The sequence below is a fragment of the Nannobrachium achirus genome (assembly GCF_963921795.1).
Source record: "Nannobrachium achirus genome assembly, chromosome: 24".
Classification (NCBI taxonomy): domain Eukaryota; kingdom Metazoa; phylum Chordata; class Actinopteri; order Myctophiformes; family Myctophidae; genus Nannobrachium; species Nannobrachium achirus.
The window spans coordinates 26,755,139-26,768,189 of record NC_137831.1 but is presented as its reverse complement, the minus strand read 5'-3'; the positions used below and the strand labels follow the sequence as shown (position 1 = coordinate 26,768,189).

Below are 13,051 nucleotides of genomic sequence, written 5' to 3'. Positions count from 1 at the left end.
ACACAAAAGTATCAAAAGTAGGAGATCCGCAAGTTCGAGCTTGCCAATCTGCGACTTTTGATACTTTTTAATTGGAAACCTCATATGTCGAAAACTGTTACTAAAGTAACAGTTTGAGGACATGTGAGGTTTCCACCCAACAAAGATGATATAAACTAGATGGTTCAATTTGTTCTGACAAGCTGACACAGGCTGAGTAACAAAAAAGAAAAGAAAAAAGACGTTGGCAGTTCTGTGAAGTTCAAGGCTAAAATCTCAAATATTCAGTTTGATGGTAAAAGCCAAAGATAAGAAAGAGTCTTCCGATAAAATATGACAGGCACTTCGTCATAGTACCTGCCACATAGAAGCCACTCTCCTTTCCTCTGTCTCCTTTGCTTTTGGACACTATAAAGTTGTCAGTGTAGTCAGACCACAACGACATGTTAAAAAAATAGACAAGAGTGGGGCGCCTTTTGTCCTTCTTCTTTCTCTTCTTTTTTTCATCTAGAAAGACAAGCTGCGGCATTTGATGCTGTGAGAGTCGAGCTGCAGGCGTAATAAGACTTCTAAATCAGTGGTTTTCAAACTTTTTCATATAAGGGTCCATTATTAATTGATGAACGTCATCTGGAAATTCTCTGCTCCGTCCACCTCCATGTAAATGGATTTAGAAAAGTACATTTTTCTTTCTAGGTGCGTTTTTGGCCAAAACAAAACTACGGACCCTAAGTAAAGACCGGATGATCGCGGATATGTTATTTTTCCAGTGGAAAGAAGAGAGATTTGCATTCGAGGCATTGTGAGCGAGCTTGTACATCTGCTATTTTTACAATATACTGTAGCTGTGGAACCGAGTCAAACAAAATGTAATACCTCAACTCCTACAATTCCAATTCAGGGTGGGGGTCCCCAGTTCAAACATGATTATTTTTTGGGGGTCCCCAACATGGATCCAAATGGACCATTTAAGGGTCTGTAAGTCTGAGAAGGCACAAATTGAACCTTTTTTCTTTCTTTCCTTTGGGAACCCCAATCTACAAAATCTACAAAAATTATCAATGTTAATTTAATCAAGACAGCTTCTGCATCTAACTCTTAACCAAATGAACCCGTAAGCATTCACGCCATTTGGTTCCCAACCAAATAGTTCCAAGAGCGCCCCATCCACGAACACGGGGAACCCCTGGCGGGTTCCCGAACCAGACGTTGAGGGACACGGCAGAACAGCACGGCGTGGAGGGAAAAGCGCAGCAAAGCATTGTGGGTCACTGGCCCCGGGGAGAAAAGCTGTCGCCGGGCAGATGAATAGCAACAAGTTCATCAATATGCCATTGAACTCACCATGCGTTTGTTTGAAAGAGAGGAAGAGAGAGAGAGAGACAGACAGACAGCTGCAGTGTGGCGGCAGTGGCTCAGGAAAACAGAAGTTTTCCGGCTCGATCACAGGCTCCCCTCCCTACTACCTATTACTGTGGAAGTGTCCTTGAGCAAGACACTGACTGAACGCCTAAAACCAGGGGTGGAAAAAGTACTCGCATTGTTCACTTAAGTAAAAGTATTAATACTGCGCGCAGTGTAGAAATACTCGGTTACAAATAAATGTCTGGAATTCAACATTTACTTGAGTAAAGGTACAAACGTATTGGTATCAAAATGTACTTAAAGTACCAAAAGTACCAAAAGAGCTCATTATGCAGACTGTCCCAGTTTTCAAATGTATAAAATTATTTTGAAAATCTACACGGTGATGCAACGTATTGTGAGCTTGTAGATCAGCTATTTTCAAATGGCCGAAATGTATGGGCTGAAGTGAGTAATGTATGTTTTCTAATAAGTAACTAGTAACTACGGTTTTCAAATAATCGTAGCGGAGTAAAAGCACAATATTTGCCTCTGAGATGTGGTGGAGTAGAAGTAAACATACTGAAAATTGAAAATACTACAGTAAAGTAAAGAATACCTCAAAATTGTACTTACAGTGAGTAAATGTACTTAGTAACTTTACACCACTGCCTAAGACTGCACCCGATGAGCAGGTTGCTGCCTTGCATGGTATCCTCCGCCATCAGCGAGATTCAGCATGTCAATGAATGAAATGTGAATCGGTGAATCAATGTAAAGCACTTTGGATAAAATCCCAAAATAAATGCAGCATTAAAGATGGGATGTCGTGATTTTTTCCACCCTACAATATAATCATCAGGTATTATGATTATACTTTGATGAATATATTTTTTTATGTTCTTCCACACCCACCTTGCCACACCCACCTGCTCATTAAAGGAGTAGTTCAAAAAATGATTTATTTTTCTATTGATTACTCATGCCATTGAGACTTGAGTTCAATAATAATTTTTTTTAGTTTTAGTAGCATTCCTAAGATAATATTTCATTACAATAAAGGTACCCCCATTGATTTCCGGATGGGGACCCAAATGCATTTGGGTCCCCATCCGGAATCAATGGGGGTACATTTACGATAACCAATCTTTTGTCTTAGGAATGCGAAAAATAAAAAAAAATATTATTGAACTCAAGTCCCCAAGGCATGAGTAATGAAAAAAGTAATTTTGTGGGTGAACTACTCCCTTACGTGTGCCTGGTTGTCAGGTGGGTGGTGACCCAGCTGAAGTTAGCCACGCCTACAGCTGCAGTTGAATGTTAAAAAGGTGAGGGGATGATATTATGATGTCATTATATCAGTGTATTTCAATTGGGCCTTTTGACTCAGAGGCTTTCAGCTTTCAGGAACTAACCAAAAATACACAGGGAAGACATATTTGCATATTATAACCACACCTGGGGGTCTATCAGAGTAATGATAACTCCATACACACATACAAAACAGAAAAAGTACAAAACTATGGCACCACCTCTTTAGACAGACAGACAGAGACGAAGAAAGAGAGACAGATGGAGTGAAAAAGAGCTTGAGGCAGAAATCAGAGGGGGCGCATGCAGATGATAGAGAGAGACGGACGGACACATCAAAACTCATCACCAAAGGCAGAGCTTTCCGTTACAGGGAGCTACATACATTTTACCGAACCATGATGGAATGGAAAACAAACATCACCCTTTCCCTTGCCTATATGCTGTGATGATATATTCTGTTCAATCTGATCAAAGTATGTATGTGAATAATGCTGATATGATTTAAACATGACATTTCACCAGTGGTGGAAAGTAACTAAATACTAACTAAGTACTCAAATACTGTACTTACTGTAAGTACAATTTTGAAATTTTCTTTTACTTTACTGGAGTACTGTGGAGTAGGCCTATCTCCCATATTTTCAATAATTCTACTTCTACTCCACTACATCTCAGAGGCAAATATGGTACTACAATTTGAAAGCTTTTAATTTAGTTAGTTACTTTGTAGATTGTGATAATTATTACAAAAACCCTTAAGACCTACATATTTTGGCCATTTCAAAATAGTCGATCTACAGGCTCACAACACGACATGTGAACTTGTAGATTTTTTTTTCAAAGGAGTTTTATACATTTCTTATATTTGAAAACTTGCAAAATGATACTCTTAATGTTGGTACTTTAAGTATATTTTGATGCCAATAGTTGTACTTTTACTCAAGTAACAGTAACTTGTAACAGACTATCCCTACAATAGGGTACTTTTACTTGAGTAAAACATGTACTTCTTCCATCACTGCATTTCAATGTATGTTGGGCTGCTTCAGTTATGAGCACAAAAAAAAAAAAAAGCTGCCGGTGGGGAAACGTTTCTGAATCTTGCACACATCTCCCGCGCGCCAGTAATAAGGCACATGTGTGGCGGGGGGGACGTACATCCGGGGAGCCCCCCCCGGGGCACCGGGCCCCCCGTTTCAAAGTGGGACCGGTGGTGCAAAAACAACGCGCTATAGCTAACACTGCCTCTGTAGACACAGGAAGACGGGAATTAATCATTCAACCCATTCATCAACCATCAAGCCCCTGTCATCAGGGGTATCACACCAAATTATGGGCCCTGGGTACAAGGATTCACTCACATTTTGTGCTTTAACTATTGAAAAATAGCAGATATACAAGCTCACAGCGTGGCATGTTTCTAATGTCAGTGGTGCTCAAACCTTTTCATTTTGAAGGACCCCCAAAATGATATGTATTTGGCCACGGACCCCATCTCAAAATATTTCGTTCCAGGGACCCCCAAGAAGCAAACTTTGAGTTACAAATGTTCGCTTAAAAAGTACATAGGCCTATATTCAAAGATTGGCACACATTTTCGCGACTCGAAAATAGCGCGCTGTGAGCTTGTAGATCTGCTATTTTTCAATAGCTAAAGTATAAAATAATTAAGGCCCCCTCCACCTTGGGCCTTAGTAATTCAGTCCCACTTCCCCCCCCCCCCCCCCCCCCCCCCCCCCCCCCGGTTTTCTTTTACTACAGCGCATTTCGAGGAAGACCTTCAACTTATTTTTCAACATAATTTTCTTTCTTTTTTTTTCTTAAAAATCAGAAATGACTATTTTTGAAGTTTATGAGTTAATTTAATTTCAGTCAGACAACTCTTGGATTGAATTTAGAATATATTTCTATTGAGCACAAGTGAACATAGATATATGAAGCGTTTGACGTCAGGGCTCTGTCCCATTTCATGCATTCCCTGTAAGCAGAATTATAATAAAAATGATTTGCCAACTATATTTTACAGGGAATGAAATGAATTAGAACCCCATAAGGGAATCATAGAAACAGAGCCCACATGTGGATGTTGGGGTGGTGGTGGGAGCAAAACGCTTTAGCGCAGAGCAGGGCCGGACTGAGACATAAATTCGGCCCTGGCATCTTGGCCCAGACCGGCCCACCTCAACCGGCGCGAACCGAATATAGAAGATCTACAAGCCCACAACGTGTCGAGGCAGCGATGAGTTGTGGGCTTGTATCAGCTGTTAAATGTTTGCGTGGGACTCCTGGGCCACAGTAGCCAGTGATTGGGCTACTAGGCCCAGTGGGCCAATCATGTTATGTCTCTCTGCTCTGTGGGCCGGTGCAACTGAAGGATTGGCCCTCTCCACTTATAGTGGCCGCCCAGCCCAGAGTACAAAGCAGCAGCAGCAGAGCAGCAAGATGGCAAAGCAGAAGCAAGAAGAATCAGCAGGTAAGTTTTCAGCAGGTAGGTTTAAATATCCCGGCCCCAATCGGACAGAGAGATCTGATTAGGGTGGCGCGTTGCACTGAGTTGTCTGCATGAATTATCTACGCAAGCTGCGCCTCATTAAGCTTCCCACGAAACTTGGGCAATGTGACCCTAGCCTCGCGTAGCCAGGCTTTACTCATCTGCGAAGAGAAAAGCCTGGTGACAATATAAGGCAGAAAGCGTTCAACTTCCGCCTTGTGAGCTTCCCCGGAAGTGAGCTTCCCCGGTTTTCCCCTAACGTAACTTCCGTTAAACGCAGCACTTCCGCTAGAAATCTTGGAACCAACCGGAAGGCATATTGTCCACAGGGTGATGTGACCCTGAGCTTTCGACAAACTTTGAGTGCTTCAAGTGCAAAGATGTGGGCCAGATGTAGGACAGATGTAGGCCAAGCTTCGAGTTCCGGATAAAGCCTGATAGAGCACTGCTCAAAAATCATTAACCACTTTAGCCCCAAAATAGCAGATCTACAAGCTTACAACACATCGTGCTGCTACTGGTGAAAACAAGTATATGGACCACTTAAAAAATGATTTAAAAACGCTTGCGATGCATTTTGTGCTTGTATCTGTTATTCACATAATAATTGATAATTTCTGGACAATCTTTGTTTTTTTTGGGTTGAAAATGTCAAAGTTTTAAAACACCAAAACATTGATAATAAAAAGAAAATATACTGTTTATAATTTGTACTTTTTGATAATTAAGTATTTTTGTACTATACAGTACTTTAACTCCATTTCAAAAGTGACTGACCAAACATGTATAGTTTTGACCAGGAGTATTTATACTCAACTATTGGGGCTGAGCAGTGGAGGTAAAAGTATCAGTCGCATCACGACGCATTGTGAGCTTGTAGATCTGCTATATATATATATATATATATATAGGGCTGAAGTGGTTATAGTTTTTTGTAGTAATAATCAAAATCTACAAAGTATCTAGTAACTTAAGTTCTCATAATTGTAGTGGAGCAAAAGTACAATATTTGCCTCTGAGATGTACAGTAGTGGAGTAAACATACTGTAAAAGTATTGTAAATTGTAAATACAGAAGAAAGTAAGAAGATGGTACTTCAGAAAATGTAGTTACTTTACACCACTGGGGTTGAGTACTTTTCCCAGCCCTGCACGTGGCAAATAAAGTCTTTGAACATTCACAACACAAGCACAACATAATCAGATGATAAAAGAAATTGGGGAAATGGGTCTGTTGTTGTTGCAAAAAGCAATTTGCCTGGAATACGGATGTGAATTAAAGTGGAATGGAATTGAAAGAATCCTGCTGCAATAATTGCTATGCTATTATGTTTGCGTCCTTGGGTATGTGTAGGATTCCAGTTATGGGGGGAAAGAAAAGTCATCAACCACAATTTTCTAACATATCAGAAAAAGAAATGCATGTATTTAATTCAGTCTGATCCAGAAGTAAGCATACAACCATAGACTGTAAGAAAGAATGAACAAAGTGACGCCATTGCATAGACCCGTTTTGGAGCCTGCTTTTCAGCCATTTCAAATCCACCATCTTACTATAGCCTATCCGGTCCGAAATGATATTGGCTGCAACCGCAGCGAGGACGGGCCTTCACTAGTTCGGCTGCGCTGTGTTAAAGGGATATTCCACTTTCAACAGGGAAACACCTTATGCCTATGGGCTTTTCTCCACACACACCCATTGTAACTTCAAACTCCATTTTAACCATAACGATAACTTTTTTAATTATTTGGGAAAATGGAAAAAATTAAATACAAAAAATTATTATTAAAAATAAATGAAAAAAGTTATCGAAAAAACACAGCCTGCTCACGTATTAGGAGGGTAATATGAGTTGCCAGAAAAAATAATGGGTGTTTTTAATGAATCTATCATGGTTAAAATGAAGTTTGAAGTTACAATGGGTGTGTGTGGGGAGAGGCCCTGGGCCTGGAGGGCCTGGTAACATTTACATCAAATAAATCTAAATATTGAATCAAGCAAATTAAAAACTGTTCAGGGTGTTCATAAAAGCCTGATTAGACGATAAAATTACCAAAAGTTTTTTTGAACGTGAAATATCCCTTTAACTCAGCGGGTGCCCACGTGTCAAACTCTTTGATGTCGCTGGAGGCCCACGGCGCGTTTGCCGCGTTTACTGTATTTACAGTAACAACTTTAAATCTCACCGTAAGGTTGGGGCTACGCCGGAATGTAGCCCATTCACCACGGGTTGCTTCGAATCGACGCTGAGAGCATCGCGCGGCCGTTTTTCTCCATATACTGCATTTCCCCATCTTTAACGCCCTTTATCTCTGATGTTTGTTTTATGGCTAAAACTGTGGCAGGCTGCGGCAAAATGACCAACTTTTGATCGGCAATCAACAGCTATGATCAACACTGGCCCATACAGTATGTTACACAACAACATCCTGTCTGCGGTCATGTGACCAAGTGACGTCATGACGCATGCATTGACGCAGCAGGGCCGTATTCAATACAATGGTGGTGGGTCTGGGCATCGAGAGGGGATAAATGGGGCTCAATCTTGGGGCACCCAATGTGTTAAGTGGTCAGATAGATGGGTGGGTCGTGTGTATTTTCGAGATTCTCAAGCATGGGCCCGGATCCAAAAATGGTTAACAACCACTGTTTTGAGGCATTGTGTGGCCCATGTATAAGTACTGAATGTTCCATGTTTATGTAAATAAACTGCAGCGCCAAGTGCCAACACCTTGGTGAAGGTACATGTATGTAAAAAGCCCAATTTTGAACTCCATGTTCCAGTGTGACACGCTGCTGAGTGTCAAATCAAAGAACATCAAAGGACAAGGCTAAAGTTTATCGACGCCTTTCGCTTGTCATGTGCACCCCCCAACCCCCACCCCAGGGATCAATGAAAGCCTTTACACCAACGACCAAACCAAGGACAATCTGTCTTTGGCCGCTACGCTGCACAATGAAGAATAACCTTCTTAAACCCCATATGGTTGAGAAGAGTCCCTAGGCTACAAGTTTATGTTCTGTTTTCTGTTGTTGCGGGGAAAGCTTTTGATGAAAATAGCAGATCGATAAGCTCACAAATGCATGGCGGTGATGACTGGCTGTTTTCTGCAAAAGCTTTCACCACAATACGGATGGGTGCTGGGGTTTAAGTGGTTAAAATGGTTTGTTAAAAGAGGTTTTACGTAGTGAATGGCTCTTCATGTTCCTCATAATGGTTCTAGAGAACTTCCCACCAAAATAATGATTTTGAGGAACAAGCAATGATTTCCCTAAGAACCAATTTCTTATGGGTCTGTGGAGGAACATTTAATCACCTAGTCCTAAACCCTAGCATCACAATTTGGGCATGTCTTTATTAGAAGAACATTAGCAGAAAATAGCCGATCCACAAGCCCACGGCGTGACAAAACGCGATGCGCTGTGAGCTTGTAGCTCGGCTACTTTTGACAAAAGAGATTTGGTGTAGAGGGGGGTAAAAGGGAGGGGACCAAGTACAGAACCCTGGGGACAACGGTCAGTGAAGCATATAGGATTTAAGTGGGTAAAGGTTCTTTATAGGACCATCAAAATAAATGGTCCTTTAAAGAACCTTGGTCTGGGAAAGCCAAAACTTAAGAACCAGTAACGGGGGTTCCGTTTGGCGCCTTTTATTTCTCTGCGTGCACCAACCACCTATGCGTGTCCCATTACATTTCCCTCAGGCTGTAATGAATAATTATCAAAAGAAAAACACTGGCGTGATTCAAGATGAATGTGATTAATGCAGAGTTTGTTAGTCTTTGATCAATTCAGCGTTTCAAACATCAGGTTTGATATTGGCAAAGCTGTCCTGGTGGGGAAAGAATGAGGCGAGGGTGCCACGCGTTGGAAGAAGTCTGATGTTAGACATGGTTATAATACTAGACAGGCACGAACAGTGTTGGGTATCGTTACTTTTAAAAGTAACTCATTAAGTTACAGGGTTATTGCCATTAAAAAGTAATCTGTTACGTTACAGCGTTACCTTCTGAGAAAAGTAACTTGTTCGTTTCTGTTTCCGTTACCGACAATTAAAACCCACCTGCGAGGGTGTTTGGCAAACATAAAATCCAGAGTGCAGCCTACCCGCAGTGCAGCCTACTATAGCCTATAGAGTTAACACAGAAATCGCAAATTTAATGCAATTTCCGAATAGTAAAGTATAAAATACGGCTAGCATGATCAAGAACACAAGATAGTAAAAGGCACAAAGCATTATAATTTACTTTACCGTTCGAAATAATGATTTGTTGGCTTTAAGTCCAGCTATTTCTGTTATAGTTTCCCCTTCTAAATTGATGTCAGCACCCGGGGGATGCTGAGACATTTGCTGAGTGGGCGGGCCGTGAATAAGGCTTATTTGCATTGATGTTGACCTCCTCCTTCCTTTCACCAATAAATCCAAAAATAGTGTGAATACTTCCACAGCCTTACTAAAAGGCAACCTCTCTGTCTTCTCTCAATCTATGCCATGTCACACATGTGCAACAGATGAATGTAAACAAGACCAAAGGCACACTGTTGCGAGTGTGTCACACCAATAGTGGTGACCCATCGAATACTGTAGATTAGACCAAGAAGGCATCGGTCACCGTTTTCGTGTAACACCTGGGAGTGGGAGCGTGCATGCATGTCTCCACTGACATGCCACACAGAAGAGCTCATTCATTTAGGAAACAGCGCAAATGTGTGAGATGGATTATTTTTTCTTTGTGGCAACCAAAAGAACAGGGTCTTAAATGCAACTAAGTAATAATAACATTATTTTTTGGAAAAGGTAACTATAACTAATCTAAAGTCGTTAGTTTACTCCATTACCCAAAAAAGTAATCTGTTAGAGTAACACCGTTCATTTTACCAAACAAAATACACTCTTTCTGCTGCAGTGATATCTGTTACTGTACATCACTACTGTAGGTCAAACACAGTGTTCACCTCACCTGGATGTTCCATGTTAAACGTATAACAGTCAGGGCCATTTGTTGTGCTGACTGGCTGGCTGGCTGGCTGGCTGACTGGCTGGCTGACTGACTGACTGACTGACTGACTGACTGACTGACTGACTGACTGACTGACTGAATGATTGAATACTTCATTAACAAACAATTATGTAAGCAATACTGAAAGACAGACAGTACAATAGCCTACAAATCATCATCAATACCAAGAGCAATAAAAGGTATAACAGTAAACCCTTTATTAACTTTAACTTGAGCTTACTGTGGATTACTGTACCACGCGTTGAACGCGTCGAGGGCACACGGAGACATCAAAGAGTTTGACGCGTTGGCACGTCGTGGACCTCCTATGAGTTAACTTGCTGACGGTACTCTCACTCTGGTGACAAGCTAGATGGGGTCTTCAACAGGGGGTCCATGACTCTTAGGGGGTCCTTAGAGTTACTACAGGGGGGGGGGCACCAAATCTTCGAATAAAGTTTTCAATCAATCAATAATGCAACTGTATCACACGAAAATAGCAGGTCTACAAGTTCACAAAGCCTTGTAACGAGTTGTGAACTTATTTTAACTGTTTGACAATTTTGGAAGAAAATAATTGACATATCTGCTATAATAACAGGACTGAGGGCAGATTAAATTACTTAGTTACTTGTTACTTGCTTATTTGCATATCTCAAATCTTTTTTCCCCCAGAACAACTAACAAGCAACGTAATGATGTCTGCCATGTGTTTCTAAACAGAACAAGGGACTCTTGCTTTCAGTTCTTTATTACATAACAATGCCACGTTATATTTCTAGTCATGACCAGCTGCAGTGAAAGGATTGTTGCCACACACACACACACACACACACACACACACACACACACACACACACACACACACACACACACACACACACACACACACACACACACACACACAGACACACACAGACACACACGTACGCATGACTTATCTACTATTGTTGAGCGTGTAAACAGTGGGGGTGAGGGGTTTAAATAAGGGTCATGATCTGTGTGGGGGTAAGTGAGGGAGAAACACTGTCAGACAGAGGACCCTTGAGCAACGGCACAATTCCTGTTCAGTGATTAAACTGTGGTACTGTGTAAGTATTACATAATCGCCAAATTATTTGAGATAGTCGCTGTTCGTTTTTGCATAATCGTCACGCTCATTTTCACGTTGAAAAAATCATTATATATTACATTTTCAAAAAGAGTGGAAATAGAAGATCTACGTCTATGTAGAGGTACAGTTGGCCTATTATATTGGATATTTCCACTATTTGTGTATCTTTTAAATCACACACAGTCACAATTGCCCTATATATGCACCTTTTGTTCACGAAGCCTTAAAGCGAAGCCCTAAAAACAGAAATGCATTTTAATGAACTCTATTGGGCTGGAGAGACTGACTTATATAATTGGGGGTAGACAGAGCGACTTCGAACAGCTTTGGGAGGTATATATGGGTGCTGTGGAGACAAATACTTGAAAATAATGTGCATATTCACAATGGTAATGTAAGGTTAAAGAGAAAAGGAAAAGAAATGGAGAAAAAAATGATGTGAACAATATCATCTGAATTGTTTTTTTTTTTGCCAGACCCAGGGGGTCGGCCTACAAAAGGCTTTGTCGGTCTGTCGGTCTGTCGGTCGGTCGGTCGGTCCCTCTTTTCCTCAGTGTGCCTGTGTTTGCCTCTGACTGCTCATCTGCCCCTCCCTTCCCTTGCTCGGCTGATTGCCTTGAGTGCCGTCACCTGTACAGGACCAGCTGAGTTGAGTTGGCTGACGAGCTGCTGACACTATAAATTCCTCAGCCCATCTACAAGCTCAGAAACATTTCCAGCTGCTCAGCCTATACAATCCTGTGTGTTCATGTGTTAGTTCAGTGCCATACTAGTGAAAACAGCATTCTGATTTTCATTGCGGGTCTGGCAGAACCAGGTGACCTGGTCTAGTTTGTAAACAAGGTGACTTTTAATGGGCATTTGCAGGGGGTAGGCTATTGTGTTGTGTGAAAAAAAAATCAATAAACTTAAAATAAAAAAATAAATACAAATAAATGCATTTTCAATTCATAATGTTCCAATAATGTTCCAACGACAGAAAGGCAACTAAATCGTTAAATCGCTAATTATTTGAGTGACAATTAATCGGTAAGTAAAATGACATAATCGTGAAAGCCCTAGCTCTGGGCCGCTCCAAGGCGTGCATGTGCGTCACTCTGTAGTACGTAGAAAAGCACGGCCCCACGTGAAGAAAACCATGCACACTTTCCTTTTAGGGAAGACAATAAAAGCTTCTTTTTTTTTGCTCTGTGCCCTGGTGAACCAGCCACCTGTGCACCAGTTCAACATGTGGCTGTATAGTGTGTGACTCACAATAGTTATCTAACAAGCGCTTTGACCTTATCAACTGCAAACAGCACACAGTCCGTTGGCTAAACACCATGGAGGCATGTGAGCGCTGTGGAGCACAATCTGCAGACACAGCCCAGAGCGGCTTCAGCTAGGGGCCACAGGCAGGGAGCAGGGACGTGCTGGGCCCCTGATTCAGCCCGGGGAAAAGAGTTGGAGAGGCCCTCATTGCGTGCTATAGAGAGAGATCTCTCCCTATAGCGCTGCTGCTACTCAAAGATTTGCCATTTCAGATCATGACAATTGACAAGCCAGTGGGCCAATTACTGTACATGAGTTATATTTCGTCGTTGTCGGGTGGAAACCTTGTATGTCCAAAACCGTTTGTTTTGTATTTATCATTTTAAAAATGATTTAAACTAGTGAAAACAGCCGATCTACAAGCACACAACGCCTCGCACCTACTTTTGTGCAACGGCCTTGTATGATGAAGCAGGGCTTTACTTTGCGGAAACAAATTATAAATGTGAAACTTGGAGATACGAGGTTTCTACCCGACAGTGACGATTTACTTTGTTG

General features: G+C 41.5%; 1 protein-coding gene across 1 annotated transcript in view; it reads right to left on the bottom strand.

Moving 5' to 3' along the window:
- tmtops2a (teleost multiple tissue opsin 2a) overlaps nucleotides 1–13,051 on the bottom strand; it is a gene marked incomplete at both ends in the record, with an annotated part of 45,767 nt that overhangs the window by 21,770 nt on the left and 10,946 nt on the right. The gene's annotated exons all lie outside the window — the stretch shown is intronic.